Source organism: Bos grunniens, chromosome 28, assembly GCF_055505025.1.
Source record: "Bos grunniens cultivar Pamir isolate PY7600 chromosome 28, Bosgru_T2T1.0, whole genome shotgun sequence".
NCBI classification, from domain to species: Eukaryota; Metazoa; Chordata; class Mammalia; order Artiodactyla; family Bovidae; genus Bos; species Bos grunniens.
This window is the reverse complement of record NC_141192.1, coordinates 1,939,230-1,951,812: the sequence shown is the minus strand read 5'-3', so window position 1 is coordinate 1,951,812 and position 12,583 is coordinate 1,939,230. Positions and strand designations below refer to the sequence as shown.

General features: G+C 42.6%; 1 protein-coding gene across 33 annotated transcripts in view; it reads left to right on the top strand.

The window, feature by feature from the left end:
- Nucleotides 1-909: 909 nt before the first annotated feature.
- The window catches only part of MARCHF8 (membrane associated ring-CH-type finger 8), a 109,062-nt gene continuing 97,388 nt past the window's right edge, over nt 910-12,583 (top strand). For 24 of the 33 annotated variants that reach the window (XR_015156648.1, XR_015156647.1, XR_015156646.1 and 21 more), the window contains exon 1: nt 910-1,035. The gene's annotated coding sequence lies outside the window, so the exon portion shown is untranslated. Of the gene's footprint in view, nt 1,036-1,102; nt 1,554-12,583 lie in introns of those variants that run through there. The other 9 variants (XM_086381441.1, XM_086381416.1, XM_086381415.1 and 6 more) reach the window with 2 other exon arrangements.

Sequence of the window (12,583 nt, the reverse complement as noted above, 5' to 3'; positions counted from 1 at the left end):
CTCATAGATAGCTAAGTATGCCAAGTGATCGGAAATAAATGGAGGAACATGACTATTCGATAGTTCACACCTTGACAACGGAACGACTCTGGAATATTTAGGGGTATTTGCTCACATTTTACGCATCAATTCAGTAAGAATATAAACTATGTCTTTTACCCAGTTTATAGTGAATATTATGGGAGAACCTGTCAGTGTCTCAATCTATGCTTCTGCAAAGTTTGATCTAGGAAAAACCACACTTGGTAGAAGTAGTCACTACAATCCGAGTGACTTCGCTATAATGAGGAAAGTCTGATGTGGACAGCTGCTCAGCGCCAAATCAAATATTTACTCAGATATGTTTTTACTTACATATACAAAGACTAATCATGGAAAAATTGATAATATAAAATTAAAATAAAAATCGTAAGTCCCATAAGCAATCTTCACACACACCCTTTCTATGGCGGGGGAGATGGTTGGCTGCGGACCTTCACTCCACAGTAGGGAGCAAAACCAAACAATTGTTCGTTAATGAAGCTCAAATCATCATTACTTATTCCTCTGCTCGCCGTCTGTTCGCTAGCTTTGGGTAGGTAAGGCAGTATTTTCCATTTTTCTCTCCAAGTTCCACATCTTAAAGCCGGACAGAATTCCCTCCCCCATCCAAGACACGAATAATACAAGCACTCAGCCCTGGAGGTCACTAAACGAGGAAGCCGGGTGGTGGGAGACGTTGCTTTTCCTCGCCGGGTCGGTCAGGACGCGTCGTTCGTCGACTGGACAAACGCAGGTGATGGGGGAGCGCTGAGGGACCCTGCCGTCGCCGCAGCCGCCCGCCCCTAGAGCGCCGTCGTCGCCGGGCAACGCCTCCGCCCCACCCCGGGCGAGCACGTGACGTGTGCGTCACGTGACGGGCCGGTCGGCGTCCTCCCGCGGAGGGGTGTAAACAGGCGCTGCGGTGGCCGAGCTGCAGCGTCTGCTGCGTCCGCGTCTCCGGCATGCTCCAGGCCGGCGGGGGCGGCCCTGCCGCGAGCTCAGCGCCCACTTGAGGTAACTCCTGCGGCCTTCCGGCCGGCGTACCCCGCGCCGCGCGCAGCAGCCGGTGCCAGGCGCCGTCGAGGCCGGCCGAACTCCTGGCCCTGGCAGGGGGTGTGGCTGCCGCCCGGCGGTCCGCGACAGGTGGGCGGGTCGGGGGCGGCCGTCCAGGTCGGCGGTCCGTAGCACCCTGGGCCGGGCCCGGCGCGGAGCCGGTCGAAAGCAGGCAGCGACCCCGGGATGTGGGCTCTTCCGCCCAGGCTCTCTGGCGCCCTTGGATCCGGCCAAGCTGGGGGCCTCAGGAGCCATCGGGAAGCTGAGGGCCCAGGGCTGCCAACGTGGAGTCCCAACTGAAGCCCTGCCCGCGACGGGCTGTGAGACCTTGGGCAAGTCAGCCCTCCTCTCGGCCTGAGTTCCCACATCTGTAAAATGCAAGTCTGGACTAGATGATCCTGTGAGGACCTTCCGTTTCTGACGTGTGTGATCTCGAGAGAGACCTGCATACCTTGGCAGCTGCCAGAGAGAAAGGATAGGTAGATAGTTCGTCCTTTAATGTCTGAATTTCTGTTTGACTTTCAGTTTTTCATCCGACACGATTTGGATTGTTGTTCACTAGGGTGCAGTTTTTAATAGAAAACTTAGAGAAAGTCATAGTGGTTGTATGTTACTTCCCCACCCCCACCCCCACCCCAGGCTTTTAGGAATACAACGGAACCTTCTTTCTTAAAATCTTGTTTGGGACCCTGATACGTAAAAAGCAAAATCTTTATCTGCCTACTGTCTTCCTCCCCCTTCCCCGGTTCCCACTACCCCATGAGGCCCCTAGAGATCCCAGGTTGAGAAGTGCTGTTACAGAGCGACTGTTTTATGTATTTGTTACTTTGATGGGATCCGGAAGATGACTGTAATGAGTATATGAAATTTTCTGTTTCTTCCTTTGATTTTGTCCAACTCTATGTCACGTAGTATGTTCCGCATATATAGTGGAGGAAGGCCCCAAATTTCCTAGAAAGACCTTTCTCTTTCCATCTTTTGTTGCATCCCCGTCCCGGGAAAGGAAGTGTGTTGATAGTGAGACCTCATGCCTTTTTGCTGGTTTAGCTGCTTGGGCACAGAGTGGGAATGGAGGACTTCGCGAGCCTTTTATTTGAGACCAACTGAAGGCACTAGGATATTTCCTCTGAAAAACAGGAAAGTTGGGAGAGTATAGGAACTAAAATTGTTAGAGCCATGGACTAATGTGAACACATTCCAAATTTGGAACCCTGGGGCAAGAGAATTGTGGATTGTGAGAGAATTGTGTTTGGGAGAAAAGAAGATCCTGTTTCATGTAGTGAGTGAACATAAACAGAATCTGAGGAGGTGGTGTGTAGGCACAAAGATTGCCAGGAGGATTTTTTTTTTTAAGCTAAGAGAAATAGTTTCCTATTATTTTGTTGTTGTGTTGTTGTTTGTCCATTCTTTTTTTTTTTTTTTAATTTTTTGTTTATTTACTTTTGACTGTGCCGGGTCTTCGTTGCTGCAGGTGGACTTCCTCTTGTTGCAGTGAGGGGGCGCTATGCTCTAGTTGCAGTAGGGAGCTTCGCATTGCAGTGCCTTCTCTAGTGGCGCCCAGGTTCTAGGGCGCAAGGGCTTCAGTAGGGCTTCAGGAGTTGGAGCGCGTGGGCTCGGTAGTTGCAGCCCCAGAGCTTTAGCGCAGAGGCTCAATAGTTGCGGCACTCTGGCTTAGTTGCTCTGTGTGGTATGTGGGATCTTCCCGGACCAGGGATCAAACCCGTGTCTCCTGCATTGGCAGGCGGATTCTTTACCACTGAGCCACCAGGAAACACCTCCTAATTTGTTTTGAAGACTCAAATTGGTAAGTGTATTAAAATTAACAGTTATTAAAAGTGGAAAACCATAATTGAGAGCTTGTCTCCTTGGTGCTTCAGTGAGGTGAATGAAAATTGGAGTTCTGGTGCACCATAAGTGGAACCCAAGGTGACCCTCGTATATTTGTGTTTTCTCTTTTCAAAGCAGACTCACTTCCTTGATCGTTGGCTTAAGTAGGCAAGTCACTTCCCTTCTTGGGGTCATAGTTTCTGCTACTAAGTGAGGAAATTGGACTGATTTTGGCTTCCCTTAGGGTTGCCAGATAAAATACAGAACACCCAGTTAAATTTGAATTTCAGTAAACAATGGGTAAGTTTTTAGTATAAGTATTGCATAGGACTTGCTTTACTAAAAATTCATTGTTTATGTAAAACTTAACTTGGGTCTACTGTATTTTTATTTGCTAAATCTGGCAACCTTAGGTCCAGCATTTTTGTCTTCTTTAAATTAGTTCCAGGAAGATTTTATAGATGCATAGACAGGGGTGAATTGATTCAAGCAGTCAAGACCCCTTGTTTGTTATCAGTAGCAGTGTCTGGTTCTTGAAGAATTGCACTGTTTCTAATTGGTTTCCACCCCCACCTGCCATGTAGCAATTTCCTTTCTGCCATAATCACATACTATTTAGGTTTACCTTCTTGGTGGTAAACGATTTAAATAACTGAAAGAAAAAAAAAAGTTGCCAGAATTTCTAAAAGCAACAAAATTGGATCATGAAATGATATATACTGTTTTTTTCCTAGAAAAAGTACTTTACAATCCCACTTATTCTCCAGTTATCTGACTCACTTGAAGACATTTTTCCAAAGCAGTGGACTGCTCCAACAGTAAATAATCCTTCACGAAGTCCTTAGGCCTTTTGCTTTGGCAGCCTGTGAGTAAGGAAGTGACCAGCATAGGCACTGTAGACATTTAGTTTTAACTGTTTATCAGTTTTGTGTTTGTTTTATTTTGAAGATTTTCAATGTTGAAATTCTTTTTCAAGGAGTATAATTTTTAACTCTTTATTTTGAGGATGAAAAAAAAAAAAACACAAAAAAAGCCCCGACTAGGCCTGATCTAGTTTCTCTGCTCAACTCACTCTGAAATTCCTGAAGTTTCTAATTCGTGTTTTCATTTAACAGCCAATAGCAGCAAAAGCAAGAGTGCCGCCTTTGAGCCAGGCTGAGGTGATCAGTGTTCTAGTTCTTCAGGTGCTTAATCTGATAGAGGAGTTAATCATGTGCAATCCAGGGATAATGTGATGAGGACCTTGAAGTGACACAAATGTGGAAACTGAGAGGAGGATCAGTACCCAACAGGTTAGACTGAATGGCAGAACTTCCTGGAGGAGGTGGTATTTAATCTGAGTCATGGAGGTTAAGGTGGCGTCAGGAAGACAGGCTTACAGAATTGTGGAAGGATGCTGGAAAGGGCAAGGGAATCCATCTTTTCAGTTCTACAAAGCATACACTTTGTTGGGTTGAAAATAGTTGATAATTTTGTTTACATGTAGTTTTTGATTCACTGTGATACTTGCCATCTGCGTTAAGTTTATTAGCATGGTACTGCTTCGGTGAGCATCTCTGCATTACAAAGACCTTCAGATGTCAGTGTAGCTCTTTGGGAAAATGTTTATGAAATACGTCACTCATGAAACCATATGAATGAGGAACTCACAGTGAGTTTTGAAATTTTATTTTAAATGACGTTTCAAAAAATTTTAAGGATTTTCTCTATATTTTTCTTACTTTTTAAAAAATGCAAGATTTATATTTATTAACATTAAAAGATACCTGAGATATTGTTGTATGAAAAATGTAGACCATAGACGTTTTCTCATATGTTTTCTTTATGAAAGTTTTATGGTTTTAGGTCATATATTCATATATTTAAATTTGTGACCTATTTTGGGAGGGCTGATGGAGGTGTGTGGTGTGAGGTACGGGTTTGGGTTCGTTATTTTCCTCTATGGATACACAGTTGTTTTCGTATTATTTGTTGAAAAGACCATCCTTTCCCTATTGAATTTCTCCGTTCCTTGCCTACTGAATTTCATTCCTGTCGGAAATTAGCTGCGATGCGTGTGTGTGGTTTGTTTCTAGGCTCTGTCTCCTCTTGATTTATGTCCTGGTGGCTCAGAGGTTGTCTGCCTGCAGCGTGGGAGACCTGGGTTCCATCCCTGGGTCAGGAAGATCCCCTGGAGAAGGAAATGGCACCCTACTCCAGTATTGTCGCCTGGAGAATCCCATGGACGGAGGAGCCTGGTAGGCTGCAGTCCATGGGGTAGCAAAGAGTTGGACACGACTGAGCAACTTCACTTTCTTTCTTCCTTTCTTTATGTCAGTACTATACTGTCTGCCTTACTGTGGCTTTATGTATGGCTTGAAATTGGTCTATAAATCCTCCAACTTTGTTCATTATTTTCAAAACTGTTTCAGGTATTTTAGGTTTTATGTATTTTCATAAATATTTTAAAATCGGCTTGTTTCAAAAACTTATTGGAATTTCAATTGCAATTGCCTTGAATTTCTGGATCAATTTGTAGAAAATTGCTATCTTAATAGTGAATTTCCCAATCTGTCATTTATTTAATTCTTTAATATTTTGCAACATGTTGTTTTTAGTTTTTTAGTGTATGCAGGTCCTATACATATTTTGTAAAATTTATATCTTTAATATTTTATGGTTTTTGATGTCATTATAAATGGATTTAAAAAGTAATTGTCCACTTTTTCATTGCTAATATGTAAAAATGCAATGGTTTTGTATATTCCCTCTGTGTCACACAGCATTTCTAACTTCACTGATTATTTCTGGTAGTCTTTAGGGCCGTTTTTCAGGATTGTCTATGTACGTAATCATTGAATAATGACAGCTTCACTCATTTATTTCTGCTTATTGCTTCTTGCCTTCCCTCCTGCCTTTCTCTTTTTTTCTTTTTTGCCTGAGTGGCTAAACCTGGCTAGAATCTCAAGTCCAATATGATGATAGAAGTGGTAAGCAGACATCCGTATTTTGTTCCCCGTCTGAGGAGTAAACATTCAGTCATATACATGATACAAAATAAAGTGCTAACTATAATTTTTTTAAATGTTAAATTAGGCTTAATAAAAGTTAAAAGCTTCTGTACTTTAAAATTTAAACTTTCTGTACTGTTTTAGGGCTTCCCAGGTGGCACAGTGATAAAGCATCTGCCTGCCAATGCGGGAGATGCAGGAGGCGAGGATCAGTCCCTGGGTTGGGAAGATCCCCTGGAGGAGGAAACGGCAACCCACTCCAGTATTCTTGCCTGGAGAATCCCATGCACAGAGGAGCCTTGCGGGCTACAGTCCACGGGGTCGAAAAGAGTCGGACGCTATTGAGCAACTGAACGTGTACACATGTACTGTTTTAAGACAAGGGAAACATGTGCTTCAGTGGGGAACAGATATTTGCGATTCATATATCTGACAAAGAGCCTTCATCCAGTCTATGGAAAGGACCTCCATAATCAACAATGGACTTCCCTGGTGGTTTAGTGGTAAAGAATCCACCTGCCAATGCAGGAGACATGGGTTTGATCCGTTTGAAAAGATTCCCGTGGAGAAGCAAGTGGCAACCCACTCCAGGATTGTTGCCTGGAAAATCCTATAGACACAAGATCCTGGCAGATTACAGTCCATGGGGTTGCAAAAGAGCTGGACATGACTTAGTGGCTAATCAACAACAATAATCAATAATAAGGCACACAGTGCCCAAATCACAACATTGGTAAAAGATTTGGACAGACCCTTCACGAAAGAAGACATTTAAATTTTTTGATAGGCACTTTAAAAATTCTCAACGTATCTAGTCATTTATGGAAATGCAAATAAAAATGAACAGCTGTTTGCCTACAGGAGTGGTTAACATTTGTAAGACTGACAATAGCAAGTGTTGGTCAGGATGCCGAGCAACTAAAACTTGCATAAATTGCTAGTAGGAGTGTGTGATGATACAGAAACTTTGAGTAAGTGTGGCAGTTTTCTGTTAGGTACATATACTCTGTGGTCCAGCAATTCTATCCCCGATTATAAAATAAAAACTTAATATCACAATTGACTTACACCTCAGTGTTTAGAGATCAAAACTGGAAATACGCCAAATGTCTATTAATGAATATACAAATAAAGTACTACGTAGCAGTATAAAGGGAACTATTGATAGTATAAATTTTATGCTGAACAAAAGCCCCACACAAAAGAATGCATACTGTATAATTCCATTCACGTTGATCCTAAGCCAGTAAAACGAATCTATAATGAAGCAGATTAATGATTGCTTGCAATCAGAGGTGAGGGAATTGACTGCAGAGGCACAGGAAAGAACTTTTTGTGGTAATGAAAATGTTCTGTCTGAATTTTGATTGGGTAGTTGTTACACTACATACACTTTGGTCAGAGCTTTTCCAACACTTAATATGGGTTCATTTCATGTAAAGTAATTTAATACACTTGATTTTTAAAAAGCAGGGGTCTAAACAGCATTTATAGAATAAGCAAATATATTTGTGTGTATGTAATGATTTTATTTAAAATCCTTTAATGTGTAAGCACATGGACATGAAATGTCCCGAAGCACGTCCAGATTGTTACCAGCTGTGTCTGCTGGTGGAATTTTAGGTGATTAAAAGAATGATTGGACTTGTATATATTATTTGAATTATTTTTTCAATGAACTTATCTTGACAAAAGAAAAGGAAGGATTTTTTTTTTTTTGTCTTGTGGATATTTTATTCCTGGATGATTTTGTCCTCTAAATACTGAATAAACGTTGTAATAAATCTAAACTATGTTTTAGAATTTAAACACTATTGCTCTGTAGTTAGTACCAGTTAAGACCAAAACCTCACGTTACCTTCAGTGTGCCTCGGTCTCCCCTTCCCCCCGTCCTCTTACCTCCCCGCAGACATGACGGCTGCGCTCAAGATCCGTGTTTCTCGTCTCTTTACCGCGCGCGCCTCTCTAAGCTGTGTTGTTTGTACCCGTGCACTGTGGAGCTACTGACTGGAATCACACCGCGTGCACACGTCTGCCACTCGCTTTCTTATCCTGCATAATATGACCCCACGTTCGTCTGTATTTTCACGTGTGGTTGTGGGACATTGATGTTTCACTGTTGTATTGCGTTATGTTATATGAATAGTTCACCGTTTTACCTTTATACTGTTGATGAATGAACACGTTGTTGAATTCTTTCGGGGCGTGAGCAGCGGTGATGTGAGCATTTTGTGTGTGTCTTCTGGTGCGCATGGACAAGACTTCCTCTGAACATATAATTACTTCTAACCATAGCTGCTGTGTTGTAGGGTAATGCATTTCTTCAGCTTTTCTAAAAGTATTTGTTTTTTATTGAACTCTAATGAATTACCACAAACTTTAGAGGCTTAAACCAAGACATGTTTTAATCTCATAGTTCTGTAGGTCAGAAGTGAGCTTGGCTTGCCTGGGTTGTCTGCTTTTTGTCTTAGAAGGCTGAAATCAAGTTGGGTGGGTGAGTACATGCTGAGTCGCTTCAGTTGTGTCCGACACTATGTGACCCGTGGACTGTAGCCCTCCAGGCTCCTCTGTGCCTGGGATTCTCCAGGCAAGAATACTGGAGTGAGGTGCCATGCCCTTCTCCAGGGGATCTTCCAGACCCAGGGATGGAGCCCTCTTCTCTTATGTCTCCTGCATCGGCAGGTGGGTTTTTTCCCACTGGCGCCACCTCAGAAGCCCCCAGGTGGGGTACATTTATTCGTAGTTAATTCAACTCTTCCCATACTATTAGTGGGTATTTAGCATGCTCTGATTTTTCTCTTTTAACAGTATTGCACTGACCATTCTTGTGTAAATGTCTTTGAACATTTATGGGAGTGTTCTTGTAGTATAGAAAGCTAAAAGTGGAGTTGTCTGGTGACGGGGATTGAAATTGAGTAGTGGTGGTTGTCTCAGTTTTTATTTCCTCTGCATTTCCCCAGATAATGTTGATCTTTTCCCCATTTTTTTGCCCATACTATCTATTGGCAGTCTCTTTATTTTTCTGTATTTTAAAATTAATGTTTAAATTTTTATCACAGTAATACTTGGATATTGTGTAAAAAGAGTAAGCATAAATGCTTGTAACGAAACAGTCACCTTTAGTTTTCTTGTTTGTTACGGTGGTTACCTCCATATTCCATAACTTAATGCTTATCTCACTGTTAATGATTATCAACTTTAAATGTTATGCATTGCTGTCCTGTTTTGAGAATGTGGGCGTCTTGAACTCTCCTCACTTATTTTCTCCATTTCAGTTATGGTTATAGTCCTATTTTTATTGAAATCAGTAATTAGTATTTGCTGCTGCTGCTGCTAAGTCGCTTCAGTCGTGTCTGACTCTGTGCGACCCCATAGACGGCGGCCCACCAGGCTCCCCCGTCCCTGGGATTCTCCAGACAAGAACACTGGAGTGGGTTACCATTTCCTTCTCCAATGCATGAAAGTGAAAAATGAAAGTGAAGTCGCTCAGTTGTGTCTGACTCTTCGTGATCCCATGGACTGCAGCCTACCAGGTTCCTCCGCCCATGGGATTTTCTAGGCAAGAGTACTGGAGTGGGTTGCCATTGCCTTCTCCAATTAGTATTTAGTCACTGACAATTTTTTTTTAACTGTAGAGCCAAATTGTAGTCTGTGACTACATTTCCTTTCTTCAGTTCAGTTGCTCAGTCGTGTCCGACTCTTTGAGACCCCCATGGACTGCAGCATGCCTGGCTTCTCTGTCCATCACCAACTCCCAGAGCTTGCTCAAACTCATGTCAGTCGAGTTGGTGATGCCATCCACCCATCTCATCCTCTGTCGTCCCCTTCTCCTCCTGCCTTCAATCTTTCCCAGCATCAGGGTCTTTTCCAGTGAGTCAGTTCTTCACATCAGGTGGCCAAAGTATTGGAGCTTCAGCTTCAGCATCAGTCCTTCCAGTGAATATTCAGGACTGATTTCCTTTAGGATGGACTGGTTGGATCTCCTTGCAGTCCTAGGAACTCTCAGGAGTCTTCTCCAAGACCACAGTTCAAAAGCATCTGTTCTTCAGCACTCAGCTTTCTTTATGGTTCAACTCTCACATCCATACGTAGGGGAAAAACCATAGCTTTGACTAGATGGACCTTTGTGGGCAAAGTAAAGTTATTACCTCACTTTTTTACATACATCGCATTTTTCATATACCTTCTCGTAGAAAAATTATTACTTTTAACAGATGCTGTATCACATCATCTACAATATCCCCTTTCCTGTCAGTCTCTGTACTCTTCTGGATGTTTTTCCTCGTAAAGCCTTTCATCATCTTGCTTTAATGTGAGTCTGAATTCTCTAGTCTTACTGCTCAGTCCCTGTGGGAGGCCTTTGCTCTGGGTCATTCAGTTTCTCCAGAGAATCATCTGTTCTCCCTTTGTGTATGCGTCTTGGTAGTTGAAGGCTCTTGCTCCTCACAGAATATTCCATAGACCGTCCACACTGGTATCTTCTCAGTGCTTGTTTAAGATGTAGGATCCCAGGCCACATCCTGGACCTGCATCAGAACAAGATGACTTATTTGCAGCAACATTTTTGAAGGTGCTGGCCTGTGCTATGGCAACAGCGACAATAGCAACAAAGCATTTTTTGTCATGCGAAGTCCGAGGCAAATTGGACGTAAGTCCTCCCCCTGTAGCCATGCCGCCTGACTTTGAAGATGGCAGTGGGAGAGAGCTGGAGGCGCTCAGCGAGTGTTTTAAAGGCCAGGCCTGGAGGTGGCCAGTGTCACTCTTCCCGTATTGTATTTGTCAGAGACCAGTCACGCTGACTCCAACGTGACTTTAAGTGAGACTGGCGAATGCAGTCTTCCGATTTGCCCAGGAACAGGCGACAGTGTAGTGGGTAAGTAGCACTGACTTTTCTTTAGTTGTCCATTCTGGTCCCCAAACTGTTTCATTCTCAGTTCAAAGTATAGGTGTACCTTGGACATATTGTGCGTTCGGTTCTAGACCAAGGCAATAAAGGAAATGTTGAGATAAAGCAAATGTTTTTTTTTTTTGGTTTTCCAAAGCACATAAAGGTTATGTTTATGCTATACTGTAATCTGTTAAGTATGCAAGAGCATACTCATAATACTATGTCTAAAAACAATGTACATACCTTAATTTAAAAATAACCTGTCGCTAAAATGTGCTCACCATCATCTGAGCCCCCAGTGAGTCACAGTCTTTTTCCTGGTGGAGGTCTTGCCTTGGTGTTGATGGCTACAGCTGACAATGATGGAGGCACGTCTGAAGGTTGGAGCGGCTGTGGCAGTGTCTTAAAATGAGACAGCAATGAAGTTTGCCGCTTTGATCGCCTCTTCCTTCTATGGCCAGTTCTCGGTAGCATGCAGTGCAGTGTGAGAACATTTCATCCACAGTAGAGCATCATTCAGAATTGGAGTCCGTCCTCGTAAACCTTTGCCACCGATTTATTAACTAAGTGTATGTAACACTGTAAATCCTGTGTTGTCATTTCAGCAGCTGAACTTCGTCTTCACCAGGAGTAGATTCCATCTCAAGATACCACTTTCTTTGCTCATGCATAAAAGTAACTCTCCCATTAAAGTTTTGTCATGCGTGTGTGCTAAGTCATTTCAGGCATGTCTCACTCTGTGGAACCCCATGGACTATAGCCTTCCAGGCTTCTCTGTCCATGGGATTTCCCAGGCAAGAATACTGGAGTGGGTTGCCATTTCCTTCTCCAGGGGATCATCCTGACTTGTGGCTCGAACCCCTGTCTCTGTGTCTCCTGCATCGGCAGGTTGGTTCTCCACCACTAGGGTCACCTGGGAAACCCAGGTTAACTTCCAAACTTTCCTTAATTTTGATAAAGTTGATCTACTTCCAAATGCCCCTTAATTCTTTCCATGAATCATGAATGTTTTTTTAGTGATGTCTAGAATGATGAGATCCTTTCTAGAAGGTTTTCAGTTTAGCCCAGATGTAGCAAAGGAATCATTATCTATGGCTGTTGTAGTCTTCTGAGATGTATTTTTTAAATAATGAGATTTAAAAGTCAAAATGACTCCTTAATCTATGAGCTGCAGAATGGATGTGTTAGTGGTCGTGAAAACAACAATACAGTAATCTCATTACAGTATATCTCCCCCGGTGCTCTTGTGTAACCAAGTGTGTTGTCAGGGAGCAGTAATTTTGAAAGGGATCTCTTTTCCTGGACATTGGGTCTCAATAGTGGGCTTGAAATCTTTAGTTAACATGTTGTGAAGTGATGTGATGTCACCCAGGCTTTGTTGTTCCATTTATAGAGCACAGGCAGAGTAGACTTAGCATAATTCTTAGAGACCGTGGGATTTTCATAGTTGAGCATTGGCTTTTACTTGAAGTAACCAGCTGCAGCAGTCCGTAATAAGAATGAGTCTGTCCTCTGAAGTTCTGAAACCAGGCACTGACTTCCTCCTAGCTATGAAAGTTTTGGATAGCATCTTCTTCCAGTATAATGCTGTTTCATCTTCACTGAAAATCTCTCATTTAGTGGAGCAGCCTCATTAATTATCTGGATTAGGCTTTGGCTTAAGAAAATGTGGCTAGTTTGATCTTCTATACAGACCACTAAAACTTTCTCCATGTCAGCAGTAAAGATATTTCTAGTCGATTCAGAGTACCAGTAGCCAAACATATTTTTTGTTTTTGCTAGCAACAGCCAATAGTAAATAATA